Below are 16,986 nucleotides of genomic sequence, written 5' to 3' on the forward strand. Positions count from 1 at the left end.
AGTGGACTCTTATCACTAGTGTGTGCAGTGGACCTTTGTACTCTCTACCACCCCTATGTGACCCTTAGAGTGTTTCCAGTCACATCCCTCATGTGTAGATAGAAGATAACTCTAACGACTAGTATCCTATGTGATTTTTAGATTGTATCCATGTGTATCCCCATCCTGTGTTTAGAATTATAGCTTTAACGACGAATCGCCTGTGTGACTGTTGGAATATAGCCAGGTGTATCCCTTCCCCCGAGTGATGTGGAGGAGTGTGGCTCAGGGGTTAGAGGCGGCAGACCCGGAAGCTGAGATCGGCCCTGGACCAGGGTTCAATTCCCCGCCTCGGCGGGTCTTGGGCTCAAAAATTCCACGGACTCGATAATTCTCGCTCCGGTGCCTTCTCAACTCACGGGTTCACACTCTGCGACTCTGGGCAATAGCTTGCTTAATCTCCACATCGGCCCTTCGCGGTGGGATGCCTGGCTTTCACCTTGTGGATACCCTGTCGGGGTTATCTCACAGGGGAATACCAGGACGGGTTCCCTAAGCAAGCGCCGGGAAACCCTTTGTGGGTAGCTGTGCGCTATATAAGCTCAAATACATTACATTACATTACATTCCCCCGAGTGAAGAGATAACCCTATTCACTAGAACAAAAAGAAATGTGTTCCTGAAATGTGTAACGTAACTGATTCTATGTAAAGTGCCTTGATAACATGTAACGGAACTGGTGCTATGTAAAGCGCTTTGATAACCTAATCGGTTCAAGTTCCTGAAATGTGTAACGTAACTGATTCTATGTAAAGTGCTGTGATAACATGTAACGGAACTGGTGCTATGTAAAGCGCTCTGATAACCTAATCGGTTCAAGTTCGCGCTATAGAAAACTCTAAAAATAAATAAATAAACTGCGATCTTATCGGCGCTGCTGCGTTAATGGAGTATGTGAGCGCTATTACGTATTTGAGCGTCCCCCCACTTCTAGGTTTTTCCTTTCGTGACGTCACTTCCGGTCGTGACGTCACTTCATGTCTGTGAGCGTCCCGCCACTTCTTTATTTAGGACTTGTGCCCTGAGTAGAGACCTGCCACTACAACCCTCATTGAGAAATCACTCTGCGACTCGTCCTAGCACTTGAATTTCTCGCTTAACGTGCACACAGCGGTTTGCACGTTTTTCTGGAACTCTGCCCTCCAGGCAAAGTTTACAAAACTCGGCAAACTCCACCGGCAGAGCAGAGTTTACGACCCATCCCTAGTGAAGACCTCGCATGTACACACTTCTCTTCACTTCTGTTACTCACTAGGTCTTCGCATTGGAAGACTCCATGGGCACATTAAAAGGACTCAGAGTTAAGCACTCACTGCAAACCACGTGTGTAAGAACTGAAGGTCACAGGTTCAAGTGAAAGGATGAACGCCTCGGACTTTAAACGTCTGAGATTAATATCATCAGTATCTGTTTAGCACTAATAATATTTTGCACAAAGTGCTTTGGATAGATGGTTTATAAATCGCAAGAATGCATTAGAATGAATCCTTCTCTCTCGGCCAGTTACTAAAGAGCAAATCGTTGAGCAGGTGACCCAGCATACTGTTAATCAGCCCCGCAGGGTGCGTTCTCTTGCGTGCTTTTCACACAGACGGTGGATTCAGGTGCGGTGTTAACGGGCGCACGCAAAAAGTATGCACAGGGGCACAAGAGGCCACGTGCCAAGTGCCTCAGACGGTCTGAGGGGGCATCTATGGTGTGACCTCGGCCTTCAACACTCCTTTGAGGCGCCCCCAGGCACGCGTCCCTGCATACATCCGGCCCAGGGGTCCGGCTGGTAAGAAAAGGAAAAGTGAGAAGGGTACAGGCGGAAAGAAGCGAGACGAGAGGAAGGGATATTGGGAGGACGAAGGAAGAGGGAGGAGCAGACAGAGGGAGGAGTACGGGTGACTTAAGAGAGACATCGGTCATCTCAGCACGGCCACACCAAAGAGCACGTGCCGCAGGTACAAGACAGCCAGCGTGCGCGTGTTACCCTCAGGGCACGCACCTTGAAGGGACTAGGGAGGCTGAAGCAGGCGAGGAGGCCTGCAACAGAGCGGAAACTCTTTCAGGCAGCTTTAAATGGCAGCTCGCACCTCGAGGGCGTCAGGGCTCAATTGAGATTACATTATTTTTCTAAAGGATTACACTGGCTGCTGTGTTTTCGAAGTGCTGACCCCAGGCCAGGCTGGTCTGGGCACCCGCTGATAACCGGAGCTGAGTGCAGCAAAGTCTGTCTTTGTTATAAAATAACGAATTATTCACTTTTGTTCTACATCAAAAGGACAGCGTTTGTTTCCATACACATACACTTACTTCTAGATGATCTGGGACAATCAATATTAAAAAACAATTGCTGAAACCAGCACAGAAGGCCAGTGGGGCAGGAGCAGAGTCCAGCCACGGGTCAGACTTGCTTCACATGACATGTGACAACTGACAGACTCTTCATTGGCCTCTTAAATCCTCTAACTGCTAGAAAAATCATTTTTTTCTGTTGGATCAGTCATGTCAGCTCTGGACAAATAAAGTCTGAAAACCCCTAATAAGCTTGTGTTGCTGCAGAAGTCAGATGCCAGGAGCACGTACGTCAAATACCCCCCTCTTCTGGCTTGCCCATTGGCTCCTCTAGCACTACAGCCTACTACCCCTGGTATCAGGCACCTTGAAGATCAAAGAAGGGGTAGAATGTAAGCAAGACTCTAAAAGCTATGTTTATTTCCTGTGGTTTTCCCTCCTTGCTCCTTTCATAGCCCTGCAGTGGCACACAGGGGTGGCTCCTCCATTGGAGCGGAGGATCATCGCCCCGCTTACATGCCCCCAAAATTCCCAGAGATAAAAAATAAAATGGTAATTGATTACCATTTTTTTTTTTATCGTCCTGTCCTGAAGATTCTTCAACCAAAGAACTCTTCATTGGAACTCTTCCTACAGGAGGCATCAGGAGTCTTCTACAAATTTAGAAGTGCCCCAAGACCTATCTTCTTTTCTAATTCACTTGATCCCATGGCCTGCTGCAGGGAAAAGGCATTTCAGCAGCAAGAGGAGTTTGAGAGAGACTATGAACATAAGAAATACCACAGGTATTACCACAGGACCTGCAGAACGGTTCAAAGTGGCTGGCTTCCTAAAAACCATATACTGCGTGTCTATCTCGCACACTTCTATATCCACCACATTTCTAAGCGCCTCTCCTCACAACACAATAAATGTATCTCAGTGGTCATTGAGCAAGACATAAAAAAATGGAAATACTTTCCACACAGGATCAAAAACAAAGACAACAACTTTCCAATCCACGCTATTCACAGCCTATGAAGATAAGTACTCCAACTAAGTAAGCTCTGTATAAATGTTGCAATATACTACAAAGTGGTACATAAATGTTTTCTTCCATCCAAGGGTAGAAATTAATAGATTAGATGCAACTAAGGCTCCAGGTAACCTCTGTGCAGGGTTCCCGAGACAGTGAATGAGTGGCTTTCTTTTCCTGTGGATAAGTGTGAAATAGAAGGTTCATTCTTTGGGGTAAGAAGTGTGTGATGCGTAAGCAAGGTGAGAAGTAGCTTGCCATTAACTAACAAGAGTATCAGAAATTAGCTTTGGCTTCTGACCTGTGGTTGGGAGTTCGAAAATGTACTGTTATAAGTCCACGTTGGTGGATCACCAGTGAAGTGAGCACAGGAGCGGCTGGAGAAAGCCATGGCGAAGAATACATTAGAATTCACTGGCAGCACAACAGAGTGGAATAAAATTGTGTGGGGCAATTAAAACAGCAGCTACCTCCCACTGAGGGAAGAAAACTGACGATTTCTTTCCTCTACCAATTAGTGCCTTGGCAATTCATTTCTCTCATCAGTCTGTGGAAAAAATATGGCTTTGGGCCTTTATTGTCAACAGCAAACAACTCTAAATCCGCTGACAATGGGCCGAGGAAAGATCTCAAAATGCCACCTACCAGCAACTGGGAACTGGAAAGAGAGGTGGACCCCTGGTACAGCACCCTGAAAACAGAAGTCAAGATGAAGACCAAAGGCAAACTGGCATATAGTGAAATCTCCAGATTACCTCATTTACAGGTGTCTTCTTTTGCAAGGACATTGGGGCCAGCGTAGTCAGTCATGAGCAGCCATTGCATAGGCTGGCCACCTCACTCCGTGTAACGCGGGCACTGTTTCGAGCCCTGGGATTTTGTGTGACAACCTACATCATTATGGACACAGAAGACTGGGTTTAGATTAATTAACCTAGGAGAAGTCCAAGACTGAAAACAGAGTCCATTGAGACATTGACGGGACAAATCTACTCAACATATTTTCGGAAGCTCCAGTTAGTCTTATTGGCAATTGTCTAATTTCCTAGAGGTCAGAGGTATAACCGGACCATTATTTTTGGGGGGGGGGGAGGGTTATGCAGTTGACCACAGGGCTTTAAGTGGGCCAGGTCTCACCAGGTCTCAGCACCAGCAGTTTTTTAAAGGGGGCCTCGAAACGGATCTTTATTGGGCTCTGTTTTGTGCCCTGGCACAGGTGGTCCATTTTGTTCCGGACTGCAGTGACAGCAGACACATCATGGGCGCGTGCTCACACTACTCACTTCTCAGAAGGAAATGTGTTTATCGCAACATCGGCACCTCATTGAGAAGGTTAGCGGAAAAATTGGAACTTCAAGTTCGACATACCTTACGGTAAGGCCACAATTAATTGTGGGCACGGTGTCCGTTGAGTCTCCCGTCAGCTGCATCTTTCGAGCAGCAGTGGAGATTCAGCACGGGCTGTGCGCAAGGAGAATTGTGGAACTAAGCGGAAGTGTTCCTTTCAGAACGCCGGAAATCTCATACGATTAGAGGACATGAGGTAATCACGCAAGGTCACGCAGCGTGACCTTACGCAGCGGCCATTTTGATTCATCTTTAAGGGAAGTTCACCGGAGCAGCGCGGAGTTGGGAAAAAGCATCTCTTTGACATAGAGTTAATAAAAAAGTTGAAATTGGTTTAAGAATTGCTAATTTTATATGGACTGGATATATAATTAACGAAGATTAAAGAAATAAGGGGCATTCTTGAACAAATACAGGTGAGATTGTCGGGGGTGTTATTAATATACAAATAAGAAATCACTTGAAGAACGTACTGTAATTTTTTTAAAGGAAGGATATAAATATATGGAAAAAGGAGACGCTAGTAAAAATAAGGAGTGTGAGATGGCGCAACAAAATTTTACAATAAGCGCTCCTGAGCCATTTTGAGCTACAGGTACCCAGCCGGGTATTAAATGGATTGAGTGGAAAGAGTACTTTATAAACTATATTGAAGCAATTGATGAAGGGAACAAGATGAAGCCAGAGCAAAAGAATTTTTTTTATTACATTTGTTGGGGCCAATTGGATTAAAAACTCATTCGCGTTTGAGCAAAATTGAGTATTCCAATTTGGATATTTTTGAAAATTGCATTAAGGATATGGACAGATACTTTGCACCGAAAGTATGTATTGGAGTGACAAGACATACATTCTTTCAAAGAAAACAGACAAAGCAAGAGACTGTTGATGAATGGATTGATGACTTGAAGAAGTTAGCTATCGACTGTAATTTTAGAGATTTGCACGACGAGTTGATACGGGATCAATTAGTTATGCATAACAATAATTCTACTTTACAGGATCGTCTATGGGTGAATGGCGATGCGCCATTAGATGATGTATTAGCCATAATGAGAAAAGCAGAAATGTCTGGTAGATGTTCCTCAGTTGTAAAAGAAACAGAGCAAGATAAAGCTTCATTGGCGATTTGTAAAATTCAACCACCGAGCCAATCACAGAGCAGGTATCAGCAAAATTGGAAAGAGAAATGGATGAGTCAGCCTACAAGATACCAAAATAAAGAGACAAAAAGGGAAGAAAGAAGATGCTACCGTTGCGACAGTAAAGAACACTTGGCTTTCAGTAGGACTTGTCCTGCTTTGAGAAAGAAATGTGGGATCTGTGGGCTTATGGGACATTTTAGCAAGATGTGTCGCAGACGAAGTAATGTTAAGTGTATTTGGGATGAAGAAGAGGAGGTTGTAGAACAGGATGGAGAAAGGATTGAATGTATTAAAAATGTGAGAGTCAATTATGTCATTAATATATCGGAAGAGTCATTACAGGGCAAACCCTTATGTAACATTACATTAGTGTTGTGGTAGAAGTGTATGCAGACTCTGGATCTCCCTACACAATCGTCAATGAGGAGGTTTGGAGGAAAAGTTTTGTAGGAAAAGTTGGAAATCAATTGAATATATCTGATATTTGCCCTGTTAGTTATACAGGCAATAGAATTGAAATGCTGGGTTATAGGTGCTTTCCTTTTTATTCAAGGGAAGAAGTACAAGAGGTAAATTGTATGTGTCTAAGGTGGGACCATCGGTGCTGGGGTGGTTTGATCAGAAAAATGTTAACATAATTTTAGACCCAAATAGCGATGAAAAAGTTCTGGTAATGGATGAAGAGAGTAAGTTGAGTGACGTATTGTGTAAAGAATTTCCAGGAGTGTTTGGAGCAGTTATAGGGAAATTGAAAGGCTTCGAACATTACTTAAAGCTAATGCTGAACCTAAAGTACACAAAGTAAGACCAATCCCCATGTTAATTAGAGATGAAGTAAAGAAGGAGTTGCAAGGCCTACTAGCTAAGGGGATCATAGAAGAGGTAGAAACTTCTGAATGGATTAGTCCTATTGTAGTTGCACGAAAACCGAACGGCAAGATTCGCTTAGGTATAGACTTACGCCATTTAAATAATAATATAATTATAGAGAAATTTCCGTTACCAAAGATCAACTAAATGGTGTCTTCGTTAAAGGGTGCTACTTGGTTCTCGACTATCGATCTCTCTGCCGCATATCACCAGGTAGAATTAGAACCAGAATCTAGGAGTCTCACGGCTTTCGTCACGCCTTTCGGTTGCTATCAGTTCAGACGTATGCCGTCTGGGCTGGCGTCAGCTGTGGCTGTTTTTCAGCGGTTAATGTACAGATTACTAGGAAGTATGGATATGATCTCATTCTTCCAAGATGACAATTTTGGTAGCTGCAAAGAACCAGGCTGAACACGATTCAAAGTTAAGAGAAGTTTTAAAGGTGTTAGAAAATGCAAGATTAACAGTAGAATTGTCTAAGTGTAAGTTCAGTCAAGGGAGTGTATCTTATTTGGGTCACATCATTAGTGAGGAAGGGGTCAGACTGAAACCAGCATTGATTGAAAATATTGTAAGTTCAGGGACACCAAGTACTAAAGAAGAAGTTAGAGCATTCCTTGCAATGGCTGAATATTGTGCGAAGTTTGTGAGCAATTTTGCATCTAAAGTATTTAATATTCGAGGTTTACTCAAGAAGAACGTGAAATTTGATTGGACAAAAAGTTATCAGGATGATTTTGAACAAATCAAAAAAGATTTACAGAATGATAATGCACTAGCAAGTTTTGATCTAAATGTTGAGTGTTTGTTGACAATGGATGCGAGTGATATGGGCCTGGGGGCAGTATTATCCCAAAAATATGAAAAAGGAAAGGAAAATATTATTTTATTTGTCTCAAGAGCACTTTCCCCTGCTGAAGTGAGATACCCCATTATTGAAAGGGAAGCATTGGCGTGTGCATGGGCGTTGGAACACTTTAGAGCTTTTGTATGGGGCAAACCTGTAGTCATTCGCACAGACCACCGACCATTAGTTAAAATGTTGACTTCTGATGGCATTTCTGGGGCTTCGGCAAGAATGGCTAGGTTGTCCATGCGCATGAGAGAGTTTATATATAAAATGGTTTACTTACCAGGAAGAGATAATCTCATTGCAGACTGTTTATCAAGATTACCTGCCCCACTTGAGGAGTGTGATGATGACCCGTGGGGTAATTTTAGTGTTGCCTTGGTGCATGATTCAGGGGCAACTGCTATTAGCAATCAAGAGTGGTGGGAGGAACAGGATATGGATGTGGAACTTAGAAAAATTCTGGATTATATCTGTAAAGGGTGGCCCAAGAAGTGTTTTATTGAAGATAGTTTTAAAGCCTTTTGGGAGGTTAGAATGGAATTATCCCTTGAGAAAAATATACTTTTCAGAGGTGATAGGGTTATTCCCCCTGCTTCTTTAAGAAAGAATATTTTAGAGCTATGTCATGAAGGACATTTTGGGATTGTGAGGAACAAATTCATTGTGAAAAACATGTTTTGGTGGCCAGGAGTGAGTGGATAGGGACACTGAGAAGTTTGTCAGGAATTGTGAAGTGTGTAATTCTGCGGATAAAACTCTCAGGACCTTGAAACCTTGCATGAGTGAGGGGTTAATTCCAGATCTACCATGGGATACCATTGCTGTGGATATTATTGGGCCAATCCGGGAGATGAACGAATTTGGTTTAGTAGCTATAGATTTATTTACAAAATGGCCTATTGTGAGATTTGTGGATAAGGTGGACACACATACGGTTCTGAAATTTATAGACAACATTTTTATTATGGAAGGTTTACCTATTTGTATCCTGACAGATAATGGAGTACAGTTTTTGTCACATATGGCAGGCAGTTATTTTCAAAAGTGTGGTGTTCAGCATAAAACTTCTGCTTTATACAATCCAGGCGGGAATGGCACAGTTGAAAGATTTAATAGGGTAATCAAAGGTGTTATTCAGGCAGCCATTAACAAAAGAATGAATTGGAAGGTTCAGGTACAAAAGGCGGTGTGGTCTTATAGAACAACATCGCAGGCAAGCACAGGATTATCTCCGTTTGTTATGATGAGAGGCAGATTTCCAAGAAGCAAAGTTAACCCAGGTTGGTTGATTAAGGGTAAAATTACAGAATGGTCTCCAGCTAAGGTCAAGAATGATCTGGATCTGCTCAATGCTAAAAGTATAACATTTTATGATGATCACTATGGCACGAAGAATGTGGAAATTGGAGTAGGAGATTGGGTGCGTGTCAGGAAACCTTTTAAGATACCTAAAGGTGAAAGTTGTTTTGAACCACCCAAACAAATAATTGAAGTTTTGAGGAATGCTGTGAGGTTGAGTGATGGAAGAGTGTGGAACATGAAAAGCATCACTATTAATCCGAAGCAGTGTGGTAATGTGAGTGATGAAGTTGTAAATGGCCAGGATAATTTTGAATGTATTGAGGATCATTTTGATAACAGTTGTTTACAATCTCAATTGGCTGGTGTTGCAAGGAACACTAATGGAGTTGTCGATGACTCTCCTCCTGCTGGTCAGTCTTTCTGTGAAGGGGGAGGAAGAGTTGCTAGTGCAAATGCTAACAATGACTTTAACAGTGATAGTTGCTATTCCAATGTTGTGGAGCGGGGACATGGAAAAAGAGCAAGTGTTTTACCTTAATGGCTTAAGGACTAGGTTACAAAATGATTTATGATATATATTTTTGTTTTGTTTTAGTTTTGTTAATTTATTTTCAGTATTTATTTTATTTGTTATTCCCCCTTGTTGTTCTTTTTGTTGGAAGGAGGGGGGATGTGTTATGTTGCTTTATAATAGTATGTCTTTAAGACTCGTGCTGAGGTTCTAGTTAGAATGCATATGATGCTAGGTTAGAATGTATGTTCATGCATCTTTTGTGTTTGAGGGTCAGTTATACTGGAGCAGTCTTTGATAGCAGCTGTTCCCTGGCACTCACCGGTATTTTATATTGCTCTTCTTAAATAAAGTAATTATTCTAACTACAGCTTGGGAGCATCTTTACAACATTCTAGCCATCTATGCCCCCTCTCCAAACCATGGGACTTAAAGACAGGAAACCTGTGCCTTCGTCATCTCCGATCAGAAGACACGCGCCAGAAGCCCCTGCGAGGACGAGTGCGCGACGCCGGGAGGTGGGGGGGGGTGGGGGGGGGGCAGCAGGGGGGGGCAGGACGCGGAGCCGGACTGACAGCTCGTCTCCGGAGGCGGGCTGTGACGCGTCAAGTCTGCGAAGCCAGAATTAGGCCTGACATTTCGTTTCTGGGTCCTCAGCCGCTCGTGTGCCACGTGTATTAAAAAGCAAGCCGTCAGTCAGGGGAGCACAGGAGTCGGTTAAACTGAAGATTCACACGATGCCATGGCCTGCGAAGGAGGGGGCTGCTCTTATTGAACCGCAGGTCAGCGGGGCAAGAAGGTCAAAAAGTCTGAGGAAAGGAGAAGCTACGAACCGCCGTTGGCTCAGGCCTGGTCTGTCTGTTGTCATCCAGAAAGGCACTAAGACAGTGTCTCCTGTTGTATAACAACAATGATTAGTAAGGCCCATAAAACGTGACCAGCCACTGTTCAAGCTCCTGACACACACCCGCACATGCAATCCAAGCCTCCAACACAACGAGACTAAAGCCAGCAGCGGCTGTATCAATGCAGTTGTCCTCATGAATGGAAGAGATACAGTGCAGGCAAAAGTCCGGTTTCAAACACACATTATAAGTAAATAAAAAGATTCCTGGGGTGCAAAAATACGTTTTTACAGCGCTTTCCTGTAGCGCAACAACTTAGTATTGTATTGTATAGTAATTGCATTTGTATGGCGCTTACACACTGAGCCACTGAAATCTTTATGTATGCTTCAATGGACAATTTAGCTTCATTGCTGTTGTGCTTTGAAATCATTCATCAGTTTTCCATGATTTAAAGAATACAAGAGTTTTCAAGTAAACTTAATCCTAGTTTGTGCAATGCATTTAATTAAAGGTCAAACCTCTTCGTAGGGGGGTTTCTGGAATATTATAATTATGCTGTATGGATGTTTCAGGTTTATGCACTAAAACATTCATTTAGAAGGCTTGGAAAGTATAAAACAAAGGCTACTTCAAACCAATTCAAATATGAGTAAACATTTTTTTTCTATAACTTAGAAACAATAATGAGTTACAACTATTTCCACTGGAAAATAGTTTTTATCTACAGGTTAGTTTCAAAGGGTTCAAACGTTGCTCTGTCAGTAGCAAATTTCTGTTGACTCAAAGCAATGAAAAACAACTTGTTTTTCGATGCAGTGACGTCACTAAGAGAAGTGCTGGCTTCTCCAGTCTTTGCAGCGCCTAGAGACCAGAGCGAGGTGGTAGCATTGTGGCTGATGGTCTCACTTGCCTTGACCCGCCTCTCTTAGTTCTACCTTCCCTCTAAATCCACTGTAAATGGTGGCTTGAGTATGCCTATTGCATGGAAAGGTAAATGTCAAATGTAAGCTGTACTATATTTACTCCACACAATTAGATGACAAAATATATTTCTACCCAGAACACCAGTTGAATTTGGCTAGGCTGCGGTTTAAATGTGCTGCAGTGACACATGGCAGCAAAAACTGCCTTTGTCATGTAGAAAAAAACTATTAATGCATATTCATAAGTGACCTATAAAGTGTGCCTTGTAAGCCCAAAGCAGGATGCTGACATATAAAACATAGGACACACTACATATTGAAGTTAATATGACCTTAAAATGAATTAAAAACCAAACGCTATTTCACTCTGTAGGATTGGCCTTTCCCTAACAGGCTTAGGTGGAATTAAAATCTTTATTTTCCATTTAGGAAAGGGCTATGAAAATGAATGCTTCACAGTTATTCCCTGCTTAGTTTTCAAAATCTGATTCTGTAAAATTGTACTTTCGGCTACCTCAACCAGAACTGGCTTAAAATTAGATCTGACAATCATCACACCTCTAGAGCTGCAATATACATCCTTGGCTGGGAGAGTTACCAACTATGGCTCACAGGGCAACAGCTTGCCTCGGTTCCAAAAAAGGCTAAAGGATGTTAATTGCTCACTATTTAACAGTGATTAGCATGAAGAATTGGTAAAATGAAGAACAGCTTCATCACCACCGCTTTTGACTTGTAGATGCCAAGGAGGTATTCTGTTGTAGATCCCCAGGACTCTCCTAGAGAGTTAGGCTTCAGCCACAGTAGGATGGAAAACATGTTTTAAACCCTACAGGCACAAAAGGGACCAAGAAACTGAAGACAGGATTGCTTGGTGGCAGCTAAGTCCAGTCATCCTAAAACGGGAACTCCAGGGTAATTTTACAGTAAGACAGAGAGGAAGCGTTGCAAAAGGAAGTGGGGGGACTTTACGAAAATTGTTAGGATTGGCCAGTAAAAATCCTTCAATCACTGGCTAGTGTACAGAATAAATCTGGCACCTCCACCACACCCTCTTAGGAACATTAAAGGCCCTGGAAAGATGCCAGCTGGAGTAGAAAGTCATGTTGGAAAAAGAATCCTAACTTGTGACTCCTAGCTCCTGCTAGAAGATACGAACTTACACAAAGGCCCATGAATTCTGCTGCAACCCAAGGACGAGAACTGCTATCCAAGGTTGATGTGGTTGGCCTCCTGTTTACCTGCTTCAGAGACATGAAAAGTACAAGGACTCCTGACTCCAAGAGGGCTCAGCTGATTAAAGAGGACTAGACCTGGTACCCAAAAGCCTGCAATGAGGAGCTAGGGGCTGCAGGACAGACAAGGAGATCTTTTACCAACAGTTTGAGACTACGTTTAACCCTTTCCATGCGTCGGACGGAGGGGCCGTCCGACGTCACGGTGGGCGTGTGCATCAGACGGTCTGGGGCCATCCAACTCGCGCACGCGTGGAATTCACCTGCCCTGCGGGGGAATTCCACACTCGTTCAAGGGGCTAAATGGTAAAGCCTTTGAGCAGGACAATCTGCTTGGTGTATCCAACCCCTGCTCAATCACGGTCAGCCTGAAATTACACCTACGTCTATGTCTACCACAATCTATTTTTCCTGCATTAAGCGTAACTTTTTGTGGGCACTTTTTGCCTTAAAACGTAAAAAATTCACATAGCCTTGACCTATTTGATGATCTTGGTGTCTTTTGCTCATTAAAGTGCTCTCTAATTTTCTAAATTAATTTGGGAATTGTGTTGTGTTATGTTCTTTACTTAGCAGAGGTGGACCCTCCCAAATTAATAACCCTATTTCTGGCGAAGGGGAAAGGTAGAGAGAAAGAATGGCAAGATGCCAGATATAATATTTTTGATGTGAGTGTAAGAGGGAGGAGATGGTCACAGAGGTGTGAGGTGGGTGGCAGAACACAAGGTATAACTTTTATTGTACTTACACCTCGGAGAAAGGAAGGCAAGAAAGGTAGGATCGGGTAGTAAATGGCTGTGACATAAAGCGATAACGGATGCTACTGTCTCTGCTGTGTTTGGAATAATGGGACTCTAAAGAGCAGGTTTTGTGATCACTCTGAAGCAATGGGTTCTTCAGGACAGACTAGCATTTACAAGCAGAGAGACAGTCAATGAAAGTATACAGTGTATCTTTGAGTTTCAGGCCAGTCGAGGACAAAGTCTCTTATTTTATCATATATTTCAAGGCAACTAAATTAGATTTTGCTGAAGCTTTAAGGCTTCAGTCCAAAAGATAAAAATAAAAATGCAATGAAATTAAACAGTGTGTTTGATAACGAGTAATTTTTAAGGAGCTCTCTGTCCTGTGCCGCATAGGGACCTTATTTTTCACTCACGGGAGCTCGCTGGTTTCCATCTCGCCTCACCCTCTTAGTCTCTGTCATTCTTGATGCTAACACAGATCCCTTCAGCATTTGCCCTCTGCGCCTAGTACACGTCTATGACTCACTAAAGGTACCCCAAACCCCTCTTTACTATGGACCCACAGCTCACTAACATGGAATAAAGGATCAATTTGGTGAATCTTGGCCATTCAATTTCGATGACCATCTGTTGTTCGGTTTGGCTCTCTACCAGAACCCTCACTATGGACTCCCTGTGAACCCAGGGTTGTTGAACTCTGCCCAGCTCTGGGACAGACACAAGCGAGTTATCGTCATATGAAATGAAAGACAGCCCCGACGACCAACTAGTCTATGTCACTGAAGTTGGGAGAAAAACAGGGAAGCCAGATCGGCCTTGCGTCTTTATCTGTAAGAAATATTTTGTTTCCCCTCATCCTCTTGTTTGCAGGAAGCACCAAACTGTTTCAAAGCTAATACTGCTTGTTCTCTCTACACGGTTAAATTCTAGGCAGAAGGTCTGCAGTGGCTTGAGAGGACTCTGTAGCATCCATACTCGACAGTGGGACCTGTGGTCGAGTAGTGAAGGCTGATCCCATGCAAGAGGAAGGGATAGCCGGTACTAGATACAATAAAACATTCTCTCAATAAAGCTGGATGTCAACTTTGGCGATATAACCTGGGGATATGTCATTAATACAGATTTTGCCAGATTTTGGGCCTAATTAGAGTTTGGTGGATCGGATACTCCATGACACATGTGGCCGATCTCTCATCCGCCGTTTTACAAGTGCTCTGTATCCTACGGCACTAGTATTAAGGTGTATGGAACATCCGTCTCATTTGTGAAAGAGGATCTTATCCGCCTCCAAACTTTACATCAGGCCGTTAGTTTAATAAAGCTGTCATACAAAAATTAGAAGTCCATAATATAAACAGTTCAACGGCTATAGAGTAGGACAGTCTTGAAAACTAAAATTAACATTTTATAAATGCTGGGGAATGCTTATGTCACAATCTTTCAGCTAACCACCTCACAAAAGGTCAGTAGTAAAAGGATTCCATTGGAATGCATGTAGGCTGTAAAAATGTATGGAGGGAAGGGAGAGGAGACGACACAACACAATGGCTGGTCCATTTTATCTTCAGCTCAGCGATCTCAAAAGAACTTGCAAAATGTTCTTGGTCTTTTGTTGAGGATGCTTCACAGAGGGTGGAATAGTCAGTCTGACAGACATAATGAAATCCAGAGGAGAACTTTTTTAAGCGTGGCTCCAGTTTTAATTGGAAGAGCCACCAAGAAGCTCCGAGTGAAGAAGGCACTTGTCTGCTTGGTGCGGGCTCTTAGCTTATTTGACGTAATGGCTGAAGCAGAACAAGTGTTTGTGATTCCCTGGGAAGAAGAATACTGGTCCACCTCCCAATCACAAGGACATTTTTTATGGGTACATCCATGACTTAAGAGATACTGGCAGAACATCTATACGACAATGGAGGCAGTAGAGAGTCAGGAATTTCTCATTCACAGCACACATGGTGCTTGTACATGATTTGTCATGGATAGGAGGTATGACTAAACACTGGTGTAGGTGACCTGGAACAGCTCTAGTGCTGTCAAATGTGTGTCATCTTAAGAAAAGGAAATCTGATATCCCACAGGAGAGAGATGGTTCAAGGAAATAGGGGTATGGTAGGGCATAGGAAATGTATCTATAAGCTTAATGCCTGGTTACTCACCGGTAATATTCATTACTCCGAGTTGTAGCCCTCCCCGTCCCAGTCCTAACTACATGAGCATAGCTCCTCACACCAGAAACTCCCAGGCAACTTAAAACCCATCCCTTCCCTACAGGCCACACCCATACCCTGAGGCATATAACCATGTGACCTGCCAATCAACAACCTGTACCCAACAAGAACAAGAAGCCAAACAGGGAGGGAGGGATGGGAACCTGGACTGAGATGGGGAGGGCTACGACTCGGAGTAATGAATATAACCGGTGAGTAACCGGTGATTACCTCCTCGTCAGCCTTCCCCGTCCCAGTCCTAACTACATGAGCAGATACCAAAGCAATAATCGGCTTTACTCAGTAGCAAAAACATACTATATTAAAGAACATTAAAAAAATACACCACCGGAGCAGAATGTAAAACAGCGTCCCCAAACCCAGCAGAATCAGTCCCCCCAACCACCAAACGATAATGGGACATAAAGGTGTGTGGAGAACTCCAGGTAGCAGCCCTGCAGATCTCAGCCATGGAAGCCCCCTGAAAACAAGCCCAGGAAGCCGCCACCCCCGAGTTGATCTATACTGAACAGACCCAGGAGCCAACACACCACAGGCCTCATAAGCAGCACCCACAGCCCATTGCAGCCAACGACTGAGGGTAGCCCCAGAAGGCTTCAGACCTTGTACAGCTAGTCCAAAGGTCACAAAAAGGGATTCTGCCTTACAAAACGGCTCAGTACGCATCAAATAGATCTCCAGGGCCCTCCGAACGTCCAAACAGTGCAGCCGCACCTCAACCCCCGAAAGAGGACCAGGACAGACAGCAGGCAAAACCAGATCCGCAGAGCAGTGAAAAGAGGAAGGGACCTTGGGAAGGAAGGAAGGATCAGGCCGCAGTACCACCGAATCAGGAAAAAAACTTAAACAAGGGACCGAACAAAGCAAGGAGCCCAACCCCCCAATCCACCGAGCCGACGTAATAACCACAAGGAACAGCACCTTGATCGCCAGAAACCTCAAAGACACCTCCTGCACAGGCTCAAAGGGAGACCCCTGCAAAGCCCCCCAAACCAGAGGCTGATCCCAACTAGGAGCAAAGGACCGAATGACAGGCTTCTGAAGGAAGCAACTCCTCAACAATTGGGACACCAGGGGAACCACTGGGTCATAGACCGAACCTCGAAAGGCCCGGACACAGCCAGACCCAAGTCAAACCCGTCCTTCAAAAACTCCAAAACATGCAACGGATCCACCTCCAACGCAGACCACCCTCGCGCTGTACACCAAGACTGAAAAGAAACCCAATGCCTGGCATAGGACTTGAGAGTCGAAGGGTGCCTGGACCTCTGAATAAATTCGGCCACTGAAGGAGAACACCCTAACGCCACAAGGTTAATCCTCTCAATAGCCAACCCGCCAGTCTCAGGCAGACCAGACACTCCAGAGACAGAGGGGGAAGGGAGAAGGGACCACCAGCAACCTCCAGCAAGGCCTCACTGCCAAATTCAATAACAGAGGGAACCAAGGCCGCCTGGAACAATCCAGAGCCACCAGGTTCACCGAAGCCCGATCCAGTTTGACCTTCAGCAGAACACGTGGCAGCAGAGCAATAGGGGGAAAGGCATACATCAGGCCCTCCTCCCACTGGAAGCACAGGGCATCCACCCTCCAAACCGTGGCAGACCGAACCAGAAAACAAAACGTCTCCCTCAAGGCATTCCC

General features: G+C 44.0%; 1 protein-coding gene across 2 annotated transcripts in view; it reads right to left on the reverse strand.

The window, feature by feature from the left end:
- Positions 1-16,986, reverse strand: part of SLC39A11 (solute carrier family 39 member 11) — a 2,411,801-nt gene that overhangs the window by 1,432,306 nt on the left and 962,509 nt on the right. The gene's annotated exons all lie outside the window — the stretch shown is intronic.

Source organism: Lissotriton vulgaris, chromosome 7 (genome assembly GCF_964263255.1).
Source record: "Lissotriton vulgaris chromosome 7, aLisVul1.2, whole genome shotgun sequence".
NCBI lineage: Eukaryota > Metazoa > Chordata > Amphibia > Caudata > Salamandridae > Lissotriton > Lissotriton vulgaris.